The sequence below is a fragment of the Chlorocebus sabaeus genome, chromosome 1, assembly GCF_047675955.1.
Source record: "Chlorocebus sabaeus isolate Y175 chromosome 1, mChlSab1.0.hap1, whole genome shotgun sequence".
Lineage (NCBI taxonomy): Eukaryota > Metazoa > Chordata > Mammalia > Primates > Cercopithecidae > Chlorocebus > Chlorocebus sabaeus.
Window position 1 is genome coordinate 12,180,990 of NC_132904.1, and position 12,849 is coordinate 12,193,838.

Genomic DNA, 12,849 nt, shown 5'->3' on the forward strand with positions numbered 1-12,849 from the left:
AGCGGGCTCTAAAGTGTGAATCCCTCATTTTCTGGTTGTGGGACTCTATGAGGCTCAGTTTCCTAATCAGGGAAATGGGTTCAATAATGTCCTCCTTGGGTGCTGGAAAGGATTCTAGGTGTGGTGCTTGGTGCACGGTAGGTGCTCAGTCGAGGTGCTTTCCCTGAGCTTTTGCACTGGGGTTCTGGCGACATTCAAGGCTGAGCTTGAGCAGTTAGCAGAAACTCAAGGGTGATCCCTTGATTGGGCAAACTGAAGTCATCCCATCCTCTCCTGAGGTGTCAGCCAGAAGGTAGCCTTTTTGGTAAATTCATGAATGACAGTGGCTTCCTAATGGGCCCCCAAAGGGGCCAAAGCCCCTTTCAGAGACTTTTCTGCCTTGGGAAGTTGATGTCAAGAAGGATCCGCAAGCCCTTGGACTCCAGAGCACTGAAGGCGGTTTGTGATGGGGTCTCAAAGAACAGGACGGGCTGGAGGAGGACGGGGAAATCCAGGAAATCTCAGGCAGCCTCGGCTCTCAGAACCTTTCTCTTAGTAGCTTTAAAAAAGAATTTGAGGCGGGCATATAATCTCAGCCCTTTGGGAGGCCAAGGTGGGTGGATCACCTGAGGTCAGGAGCTCGAGACCAGCCTGGCCAACATGGTGAAACCTTGTCTCTACTAAAAATACAAAAAATTAGCCGGGCGTGGTGGTGGGTGCCTGTAATCCCAGCTGCTGGTGAGGCTAAGGCAGGAGAATCACTTGAACCCGGGAGGTGGAGGTTGCAGTGAGCCGAGATCACACCATTGCACTCCTGCCTGGGCGACAAGAGCAAGGCTCCATCTTAAAAAAAAAAGAAAGAAAGAAAGAAACTGAGGCCAGTGCAGTGGCTTACACCTGTAATCCCAGCATTTTGGGAGGCCAACGTGGGTGGATCACCTGAGGTCAGGAGGTCAAGACCAGGCTGGAGTCTCTACTAAAAATACAAAAAACTAGGTGGGCGTGGTGGTATACTCCTGTAATCCCAGCTACTTGGGAGGCTGAGGCAGGAGAATCGTTTGAACCCAGGAGGTGGAGGTTGCAGTGAGCCGACACTGCACCACTGCACTCCAGCCTGAGTGACAGAGCAAGACCCCATCTCAAAAACACATTGTTATGCTATCATTACCACCACACAACTCCAGAACTTTCCGACTTCACAAACTGAAACTCTGTTCCCATTAAACACTAACTCCCATTCCTCTTCCCCCCAGCCTCAGCCACTAGGATTCTACTTTCTGTGTCCATGAATTTGACTATTCTAGATACTTCACAGAAGTGGAATCAATTATATATATTTTTTGTTTGTTTGTTTGTTTTGAGACAGCGTTTCTCTCTGTCACCCAGGCTGGAGTGCAGTGGTGCAGTCTTGGCTCACTGCAACTTCCGTCTCCTGGGTTCAAGTGATTCTCCTGCCTCAGCCTCCTGAGTAACTGGGATTACAGGTGCCTGCCACCATGCCCAGCTAATTTTTGTATTTTTAGTAGAGATGGGGTTTCATCATGTTGGCCAGGCCGGTCTCGAACTCCCGACCTCAGGTGATCCACCCGCCTCCGCCTCTCAAAGTGCTGGAATTACAGGCATGAGCCACTGTGCCCAGCCTGGAATCATATAATATTTATCCTTTGTGACTGGTTTGTTTATTTCACTTAGCATAATGTCTTCAAGATTCATCCACGTAATAGCATGTATCAGAATTTCATTCCTTTTTAAGTCTGAATAACATTCCGTTGTATGTATCATATTTTCTTTTATCTTTTTTTTTTGAGATGGAGTCTTGCTGTGTTGCCCAGGCTGGAGTGCAATGGTGCAATCTTGGCTCACTGTAAACTCTGCCTTTCAGGTTCAAGTGATTCTCCCGCCTCAGCCTCCCTGAGGAGCTGGGATTACAGGCACCCACTATCGTGCCCGGCTAAGTTTTGTATTTTTGTAGAGATGAGGTTTCACCATGTTGGCCAGGCTGGTCTTGAGCTCCTGACCTCAGGTGATCTGCTTGCCTTGGCCTCCCAAAATGCTGGGATTACAGGCGTGAGCCACTGCGCCTGGACGTATGTATCATATTTTCATCCTTGTCTAAAAGCCAAATTTCATTCATTGATGGACATTTGGGTTGTTTCCACACTTTGGCTATTGTGAATAATGCTGCTATAAACATACATGTTCTTTTTCTTTTTTTTTTTTTGAGATGGAGTTTCGCTCTTGTTGCCCAGGCTGGAGTGCAATGGCACGACCTCACTCACTGTAACCTCCACCTCCCAGGTGCAAGAGATTCTCCTGCCTCCGCCTCCTGAGTACCTGGGATTACAGGCACCCGCCACCACACGAGGCTAATGTTTTGTATTTTTAGGAGAGACAAGGTTTCATCGTGTTGGCCAGGCTGGTCTCAAACTTCTGACCTCAGGTGATCCATCCACCTCAGCCTCCCAAAGTGCTGGGATTTCAGGAGTGAGCCACCGTGCCCAACTGGTTATTTCTTGATGATATGCTAAACAAGAGGTGGATTGTTCATGCCTTCCTGACATTTCAGGAAGAAATGTCAACTTCCTGACATTGCCATGGCATTTGTAACTGTCATGGCACTGGTGGGAGTGTACCAGTGAGGGTCACCAGAGGTCAGCCTCATTGCCATCTTGATTTTAGTGGGTTTTACCCTGCTTCTTTACTGCAGACCATGTTATCAGCAAGGTCTTTATGACCTGTATCTTGTGCTGACCTATCTCATCCTATGACTTCAAATGATGCCTAACCATCTGGAAATAGAGCCAGTAGATCTCAGCCTCATTTTACCCAACCCCTATTCAAGATGGAGTTGCTCTGGTTCAAACGCCTCTGACACTTCATCCATCCCTTGCAAGGGGCCCACTGGGCACAGGTGATTGCCCTAGACTGACCTCCAATCTGTCTAGCGCCTTCATTTGGGCTGGACAGGAGGTCAGCTAGCCCCTTGGTGGAGGCTGGCCTAAGCTCTGCCCCGTGGAGTTGCTCCATAATGAGTGGCACTAGGACGGCCCAATCAAAGCCTTTTCTCAGCGCATATACCAGCAGGGAGTAGGTGACATTGATCAGGACTGTGGTAGTGACCCTGAGCCACCCCAGGGGGTTGATCTGGAGCCTGGGGGATTGTGGCGCTGGTGCATCAATCACTCCTTTCTTGCCTTTTCCCAGTTCCCACCTATGACTTTTACTCAGCATTGGCCGTGAGTGCCCCAAGCACTGTCTCTGGAAAGCATTTGGCTTCTACAGATGTAATGTTTTTCAAATGAATGTGGATGCCACTGTGATTAATAACATTCGAATTCGCTGAAAGCATTTCTGAATTCCAAGTAGTCTTTTGTGCTGTATTTTCTCAGCCAATGAATATATTAAAATATAGCTATTAACAAATGGGATGGAAATAGGTGAAGCTGTTGAAATTTAAGAGTTCAGAAACAAACAGAGTTCAGATGGGCCCTGGATATAAACCAATATGGCCATTTTGGGGTTTCCACTGGGACAGGATGCTTCTGATCTTCCACCTCCCTGGACCTGGAGTCACCCTTCCTTGTAAGATCCAGTGAAAATGGCTGAGTCCCTGTCCTTCATACAAGGGAAGGCTAGCATCCTTCTCAATGTTTCTGAGAATCTCCACTGGACACCTATGATCTCCTGCTACCTCTCAGCCCAGATTTCTTCAAACCCACCCCAGCTCCCTGCATACTGCTGTGATTTCCCTTCGCAATGCTTCATTAGAGCACAGGCCTGGCCCTTGCTAGTGGGTGATCAAACTGGGGCCACAGGAGCCAGACTGCCTGGGTTCACAGTCTTGCTCTGCAAATGATGAGTTGATTGGCCTTGGGCAATGGTCTCCATCTCTCTGGGCTTTGGTTTTCTCATTATAAACTGGGGGTAAGTGTGGCCCCTAACTCTTAGGCCTTGCTGCAGGCCACATGAATTAGTGTGAGTAAAGCTTCAGCAGTTAGTTAGGGAATATGAGCCATCATTTTAATTGATCCTCCTCCAAGCACTATAGTGTGTAATTGACTTTTTTTTTTTTTTTTTGAGATGGAATCTGGCTCTGTCACCCAGGCTGGAGTGCAGTGGTGCAATCTCAGCTCACTGCAACCTCTGCCTCCCACGTTCAAGTGATTCTCCTGTCTCAGCCTTCCGAGTGCTGGGACTACAGGTGTGCACCACCATGGCCCGCTAATTTTTGTATTTTTAGTAAAGACAGGGTTTCACCATATTGGTCAGGCTGGTCTCAAACTCCTGACCTCAGGTGATCCACCAGCATCAGCCTCTCAAAGTGCTAGGATTACAGGCATAAGCCACTACACCCAGCCTGTGTAACTGACTTTGATGGACAGTTTGGAAACAGCAGAGGGGGATTACAGATTTACAGGTTAGCACCTCTTGTCCGTCCCCACCCCAGGAAGCATCTCAGCAGCCTGCCATCTCCTCTGGCCTTGGCCTGTTGCCATTTCTTGCAGTCTGCTCACTTCCCACCTCTCTGGACCCTTCTCCCAACCGTCCTCTAAGTTCCACAGCCTCCCGCCCGCCTCTCAGCCACCAGAAGAAGATGCAAAATTGGTTTTACAGGGCATCTGCATTCTGGTCTCAGCTGCTATCATTACAGAAAAGGCTCTAAGACAATGACACCCAATGAGGCCAAGACGGTCCCCTCAGAGAAGTCTGGGAAATCTGCAAGGGCATTTTTCTTTGTCAAAATGGGAGACAGAGACCTGTTTATATATAAACACAAAATAAATAATTTTTGCATGCTTTCAACATACACAGAATTTTCTAGGAACGTGACTATTGTGTACACAAAGAGAAGATTGTCCTTTGTTTTGTTTGGAATTTGGCCAAGACTCGTTGCCCATTTCATGTCACTGGCAACAACACCGCTTGTGGGGTCTGAATCACCATCACAACTACCTGTGTCCATCTGCCTTGTGGCCACCATGGTCCCTGTGGCCCCACCTCTAGGAACAAGTGTGGGGCCACCTCATCTCCTGCTGTAGTCAGCCTGTGGATTTTCTTTTTCTTTTATTTGTTTATTTATTTTTGAGACAGCGTCTCACTCTGTTGCCCAGGCTGGAATGCAGTGGTACAATCTTGACTCACTGCAACCTCCACTTCCCAGGTTCCAGCGATTCTCCTGCCTCAGCCTCCCAGGTAGCTGGAATTACAGGCACCCACCACCATGCCTGGCTAATTTTTGTAGTTTTAGTAGAGACGGGATTTCACCATGTTGGCCAGGCTGGTCTCGAACTCCTGACCTCACGTGATCCGCCCACCTCAGCCTTCCAAAGTGCTAGGATTATAGGAATGAGCCACCACGCCCAGCCTGCCTGCAGATTTTCATCCTGAAATTGATATTATTTTATTAGAAATTACCCTCCTTTTATTTCTCCTTCATATTATAGTTAGGATATCATTGGTTTTTTTTAAAGCATGTGTGAGGGTAGGTTAGTTTATTTATGAATTTCATTTCAGCTTGGTGAAGGGAACATTACAAAATATTTATAATTGGGGGGCAGGGGTGGGGTCTGACTTCTCTACCTTTGCATAATTCAAGAAATCCATTTCTGGGCCGGGTGCGGTGGCTCACGCCTGTAATCCCAGCACTTTGGGAGGCCGAGGCGGGTGGATCACGAGGTCAGGAGATCGAGACCACGGTGAAACCCCATCTCTACTAAAAATACAAAAAAAATTAGCCGGCGTGGTGGCCGGCGCCTGTAGTCCCAGCTACTCGGGAGGCAGAGGCGGGAGAATGCCGTGAACCCGGGACTCGGAGCTTGCAGTGAGCCGAGATTGCACCACTGCACTCCAGCCTGGGCAACAGAGCGAGACTCCGTCTCAAAAAAAAAAAAAAAAAAAAGAAATCCATTTCTGAACTCTCAGCAACCGGGAGTGATTTGCTTCTGAGATGAAGTGCCCAGAGGTGCAGGCCGTTGCTGCCCTCTAGTCTTTGCAATCGCTTTTTCCTCTTCCCTGTGAGTGTTCTGGGTTCATGACCCCATTTCTAATCTCTTGCTCCCAGGCCTCTCCCCTGGACCTGTCCTCCACCAAGTGGCCCCAGGAGACGCTCCCAGCATATCAACACTTCTCAGCTTGAAACACTCACGTGGCCCACGTCCCCCATGATTTACATTTGTCCCTTGAGCTATATGCAGGGCAAAGCCTCAGCTCAGTTCACTCCTCCTCTCTCATTTTGCATCTAGCCTCTGCTCCTTTGCCCATGCTGTTCCCTCTGTCTGGAATGCTGCATCACCACCCCACACCCCTGCACTCTCACCACCCCTCACCTCCTGCACCCTCACCACCCAGCATCCCCTGCACCCTCACCACCCCGCACCCCTGCACCTTCACCACCCCTCACCTCCTGCACCCTCACCACCCCCGCACCCCCCTGCATTCTCACCACCCCTCACCCCCTGCACCCTCACCTCCCTGCATCCCCTGCACCCTCACCACCCCGCACCCCTGCACCTTCACCACCCCTCACCCCCTGCACTCTCACCACCCCCGCACCCCCTGCACCCTCACCACCCCGCACCCCCTGCATCCTCACCACCCCACACCCCCTGCACCCTCACCACCCCGCACCTCTGCATCCTCACCACCCCGCACCTCTGCACCTTCACAACCCCTCACCCCCTGCACCCTCACCACCCTGCACTCTCACCTCCCTGCATCCCCTGCACCCTCACCACCCCGCACCCCTGCACCCTCACCACCCCGCACCCCTGCACCCTCACCACCCTGCACCCCTGCACCCTCACCACCCTGCACCCCTGCACCTTCACCACCCCGCACCCCCTGCACCTCCCCCGCATTCTCACCACCCCCGTGCCCCCTGCACCCTCACCACCCCGCACCTCTGCACCCTCACCACCCCGCACCCCCTGCACCCTCATCACCCCCGCACCCCCTGCACCCTCATCACCCCACACCCCCTGCACCCTCACCTCCGCGCACCCCCTGCACCCTCACCTCCCCGCACCCCTGCATCCTCACCACCACACACCCCCCTGTACCCTCACCTCTCTGCACCTCCTGCACCCTCATCACCCCGCACCTCTGCACCCTCACCACCCCTCACCCCCTGCACCCTCACCACCCCTCACCCCCTGCACCCTCACCACCCTGCACCCCCTGCACACTTACCACCCTTCACCCCCCTGCACCCTCACCACCCCGCACCCCTGCACCCTCACCACCCCACACCCCCTGCACCCTCACCACTCTGCACCCCCTGCACACTTACCACCCTTCACCCCTGCACCCTCACCACCCCCGCACCCCCTGCACCCTCACCACCCCGCACCCCCTGCACCCTCACCTCCCCACAACCCCTGCACCCTCACCACCCCGCACCCCCTGCACCCTCACCACCCCGCACCCCCTGCACCCTCACCACCCCGGACCTCTGCACCCTCACCACCCCGCACCCCCTGCACCCTCACCACCCCCGCACCCCCTGCACCCTCACCACCCCGCACCCCCTGCACCCTCACCTCCCCGCACCCCCTGCACCCTCACCACCCCGCACCCCCTGCACCCTCACCTCCCCGCACCCCCTGCACCCTCACCACCCCGCACCCCCTGCACCCTCACCTCCCCGCACCCCCTGCACACTTACCACCCCGCACCCCCTGCACCTTCACCTCCCCGCACCCCTGCACCCTCACCACCCCGCACCCCCTGCACCCTCACCACCCCCGCACCCCTGCACCCTCACCACCCCGCATCCCCTGCACCCTCACCACCCCGCACCCCTGCACCCTCACCACCCCCGCACCCCTGCACCCTCACCACCCCACACCCCTGCACCCTCACCACCCCGCACCCCCTGCACCCTCACCACCCCGCATCCCCTGCACCCTCACCACCCCGCACCCCCTGCACCCTCACCACCCCGTACCCCCTGCACCCTCACCACCCTGCACCCCCTGCACCCTCACCACCCCGCACCCCCTGCACCCTCACCTCCCCGCACCCCCTGCACACTTACCACCCCGCACCCCCCTGCACCTTCACCTCCCCGCACCCCTGCACCCTCACCACCCTGCACCCCCTGCACCCTCACCACCCCGCACCCCCCTGCACCCTCACCACCCCGCATCCCTGCACCCTCACCACCCCGCATCCCCTGCACCCTCACCACCCTGCACCCCTGCACCCTCACGACCCCGCACCCCTGCACCCTCACCACCCCACACCCCTGCACTCTCACCACCCCCGCACCCCCTGCACCTTCACCACCCCGCACCCCTGCACCCTCACCACCCCACAACCCCCTGCATTCTCACCATCCCTCACCCCTGCCTCCTCACCACCATGCACCCCCCTGTACCCTCACCTCCCTGCACCCCTGCACCCTCACCACCCCGCACCCCCTGCACCTTCACCTCCATTTTTTACTGTCCCCAAGGACTTCTAATTCTTCTCTTCATTAGAAACTCAGTCCTGAAGTTCCTGGTGTCTTGAAGATGTCTCTAGAAAATCAGCTTCTAGGCCAGGCAAGGTGGCTCACACCTGTAATCCCATCACTTTGGGAGGCCGAGGCGGGCGGACCACCTGAAGTCAGGAGTTCAAGACCAGTCTGGACAACATGGTGAAACCCTGTCTCTACAAAAATACAAAAATTAGCCAGGTGTGGTCGTGTGCGCCTGTAATCCCAGCTACTCAGGAGTCTGAGATGGAAGAATCGCTTGAACCTGGGAGGCAGAGGTTGCAGTGAGCTGACCAAGATCATGCCATTGCACTCCAGCCTGAGCAACAGAGTAAGACTCTGTCTCAAAGAAAGAAAGAAAGAAAGAAAGAAAGAAAGAGAGAGAGAGAGAGAGAGAGGGAGGGAGGGAGGGAGGGAGGGAGGGAGGAAGGAAAGAAAAGAAAAGAAAAGAAAAGAAAAGAAAAGAAAAGAAAAAATCAGCTTCCACCTGGGCGTGAAGTTGGGCAGAGGAGAAGGGGCCACTGGGGCAGGGAAGAGATAGATGTTGGATTTTAGAGGATCCAGTAAAGGACATTCCTCTTCGCCACCTAAGTTTGAAAGCGACTGAGAGAGACACACAACAGTTAGACAGAGAGAGATCAAAATATTTTCCTGTGACTTAAGAGCAATGGCCAAGTTGGCCTCCTGCTATCCTACCCTTGAACTTGACATTCACCCACTGAAAATGCCCAGTCCCTGGCTCAGTGGGGATACCAGAGGCTAACTGCCAGGCAGCAATAGACCAATAAAGGCTTTCAAAAGAGATGGAGCGCTGGGCTGGGCATGCCCAGGAGCTCCTCCCAGGCTTGGCCATCAGGTAAGTCACTTCTCCACAGGGGAGAAGGAGGGAGTGAGCACATGGCGTTGCTGTAATTCAATGGACACTTCCCCATGGACACCATGATGTCGGGGAGGGAGGGGAGGAAGGAAAGGCGGTGCTCAGAGGGGCGGAAAGCTGTGACCCGAGATGCCATTGCCTGGTTAATGTTTTTGGCAAGTCCTGGATGGGGCAGGAGCTGGAAAAGGAAGCTGAGGCCACAGGAAACCATCAGAGCCCGGGACTATGCCAAGAACTTATCTACTTTAAAACAACCTTTGACTGGATGCGATAGCTCATGCCTGTAACCCCAACACTTTGGGAGGCCAAGGCAGGCAAATCGCTTAATGTTAGGAGTTCGAGACCAGCCTGACCAACATAGTGAAACCCTAAAAATGCAAAAACTAGCTGGGCATGGTGGCACACACCTGTAGACCCAGCTACTCGGGAGGCTAAGGCAGGAGAACAGCTTGAACCCAGGAGGTGGAGGTTGCAGTGAGCCAAGATTTCGCCACTGAACTCCAGCTTGGGTGACAGAGCGAGACTGCATCTCAAAAACAGTAAAATAAAATAAAAACTTTTATTATCAGCAAAGCTGTGTAGGGGTGGAAAGATGTGCTAACTTGCCTCATTCATCATAAAGGTCATGGCTGACACTCCTATAACAAAAGACTGGTTAACAAGAGGAAAGCGTAACAATTTTTTTTTTTTTTTTTTGAGACAAAGTCTTGCTCTGTCTCCCAGGCTGGAGTGCAGTGGCACGATCTCCTCTCACTGCAAGCTCCGCCTCCCAGGTTCGTGTTATTCTCCTACCTCAGCCTCGTGAGTAGCTGGGACTACAGGTGCCCGCCACCACGCCCGGCTAATTTTTGTATTTTTAGTAGAGATGGGGTTTCACTATGTTAGCCAGGATGGTCTGGATCTCCTGACTTCGTGATCCACCAGCCTCGGCCTCCCAAAGTGCTGGGATTACAGGCGTGAGCCACCGCGCCCGGCCACAACAAATTTATTTAATCAAAGTTTTACAAGGCACAGGAACCTCAGAATGAAGGCCCAAAGATCCAGGGAAACCTGTCTATTTTTATGCTTCGATTCTATGCGAAGCAGACAGCCGTGCAGAAAGGTGATTGGACAAAAGAGCATGATTCATGGGAATAGACTGAGTGGGGACGCCCAGCAAGGCCCGTCTATTGAGATACCTCTTGGCCTCTCTGTGCAGGGGAGAAGGGAGAGAGTGACCCTTTCTAGGTTCTATGGCTTGCTTTAGGGAAGAGGGGTTCTAGTTTCTATGACTGGGGGAAAAGAATTCTGGTGTCTATGGCTTCCTCTGGGGGCGAAACAGGGGCAGGAGACAGGAGGGTGGGAGAATGTCAGAGAGAGACTTGGCTTTTGAGATCTTCCAATTTCCTTTAGTCCAAAGTACTCAGGTTGCCATAGCACCATACTTTGCAGTATCGTTCTCTGAGCCCCAACAGCTGTGCATGTACATTGTACAAAGTCGGAACTTGCCAATGAGCAAAACCAAGAAAACAAAACCACTCTATTCCTACCACCCAGGGAGTATCCTCATTTTCTATCCTCCCATATCTCTTAAAGTTTTTTTTTTTTTTTTTTTTTTTAAAGACGGAATCGTCTCTGTCATCCAGCCTGGAGTACAATGGCACAATTCTGGCTCACTGAAACCTCCACCTCCCAGGCTCAAGCAGTTCTCCTGCCTCAGCCTCCCAAGTAGCTGGGATTACAAGCACATGCCACCACGCCCAGCTAACTTTTGTATTTTCTTAAACTGATAAGAACAGATACTACACTTGATCTTAGCCAAAAGGCCGAGAAGCGATTTTTTTTGGTATTTTTTCAGTAGAGACGGGTTTCACTATGTTGGCCAGGCTAGTCTCCAACTCTTGCCCTCAACTGATCAGCCCGCCTCGGCCTCCCAAAGTGCTGGGATTACAGGCATGAGCCACTGTGCCTGGCCCTGAATCTCTTTTTATGCCTATGTAATTTTTTTTTCTTTCAGAAGCAGGGTCTCACTATGTTGCCCAGGCTAGTCTCAAACTCCTGGGCTCAAGCGATCTGCCTGCCTCAGCTTTCCAAAATGTTGGGATGACAGGCATGAGCCTCGGCGCCCAGTCCTGCATATGTAATTTTTTGTGTTTTGTTTGATTGTTTGTTTTGAGACAGAGTTTCGCTCTGTTGCCCAGGCTAGGGTGCAGTGGCGCCATCTTGACTCACTGAAACCTCTGCTTCCCAGGTTCCAGTGATTCTCTTGCCTCAGCCTCCCTAGTAGCTGGGACTACAGGCTCCCACCATCATGCCCAGCTAATTTTTGTATTTTAGTAGAGATGGGATTTTACTGTATTGGCCAAGCTGGTCTTGAACTGCTGACCTCAAGTAATCCACCTGCCTCAGCCTCCCAGAGTACTGGGATTACAGGTGTGAGCCACTGCACCTAGCCATATGCAATTTTTTAAATCAAAATGAGATCATGCTGTCCTTGTCAGTTATCTCAGCCTCTCCCTGTCAATACATCTCCATCTTATCTAATGCTCAGCCCACATTCAAATTCTCTCATTGCTCCCAAAATGTCCTATATGCTGGCTCCTGAAAACAGGAGTGCAGTCAAGGACTCTGCAAAGCCTCTGGTTGGATGCCCTTAAGTCTCTTTTAGTCTGGCAAGTCCTTTTTTATGACAATGACATGTCATAAAACTGGACTAGTAGTTTGCAAAATGCCTCACCTTCAGGGTTTATTGTGTTGTTTTTCTCTTGTTTCATTTATTCCTTAGTCTCCTGTATTTCTGGTAAACTGGAAATTATTGGACCCATGTTATTAGGCATTCTGGGTAAAAAGACACCGTGGGTGATGGTGGTGTGCGACGCTGCGTGACACCAGAAGCACCCTCACATCGGGCGTGATACTGAGCTAGGGAGATGGTTTCCTACAGGACTGGATTGGAGGCCTTCCTGGCTGGAAGCCCCTGTGAGCTCCTTGCTCTTATTTTACAGACATGGAAACGGAGGACCCAAGAGCAGCCTTCTGGAGCACAAGCCTTTGCAGTTTATAGAGGATTTTCTTGAACCTGCAGGGGCTTCTCCACAGGCCCAAGATGCAGGAGTTTTGATTTCTTTTTTCTTTTCTTTTCTTTTTTTTTTTTTTTTTTTTTTTTTTGAGATGGAGTTTCGCTTTTGTTGCCCAGGCCGGAGTACAATGGTGCGATCTTGGCTCACAGAAACCTCCGCCTCCGGGGTTCAAGCGATTCTCCTGCCTCAGCCTCCTGAGTAGCTGGGATTATAAGCATACATCACCACACCCAGCTAATTTTGTATTTTTAGTAGAGGCATTTCTCCATGTTGGTCAGGCTGCTTTCGAACACCCAACCTCAGGTGATCTGCCCACCTCGGCCTCCCAAAGTGTTGGGATTACAGGCGTGAGCCACTGCGCCTGGCCAAGGAGTTTTGATTTCTCTGTTAAGGAAACTGACACTCCTAGGGGTGAAGGGACCAGAGCTGGGACATGCTTTCCATTTCCCCTGTGCCAG

At 52.2% G+C, this 12,849-nt stretch overlaps 1 pseudogene; it reads right to left on the reverse strand.

Moving 5' to 3' along the window:
• Positions 1 to 11,011: 11,011 nt before the first annotated feature.
• Positions 11,012 to 11,149, reverse strand: LOC119624509 (U2 spliceosomal RNA; annotated as a pseudogene).
• Positions 11,150 to 12,849: the final 1,700 nt, after the last annotated feature.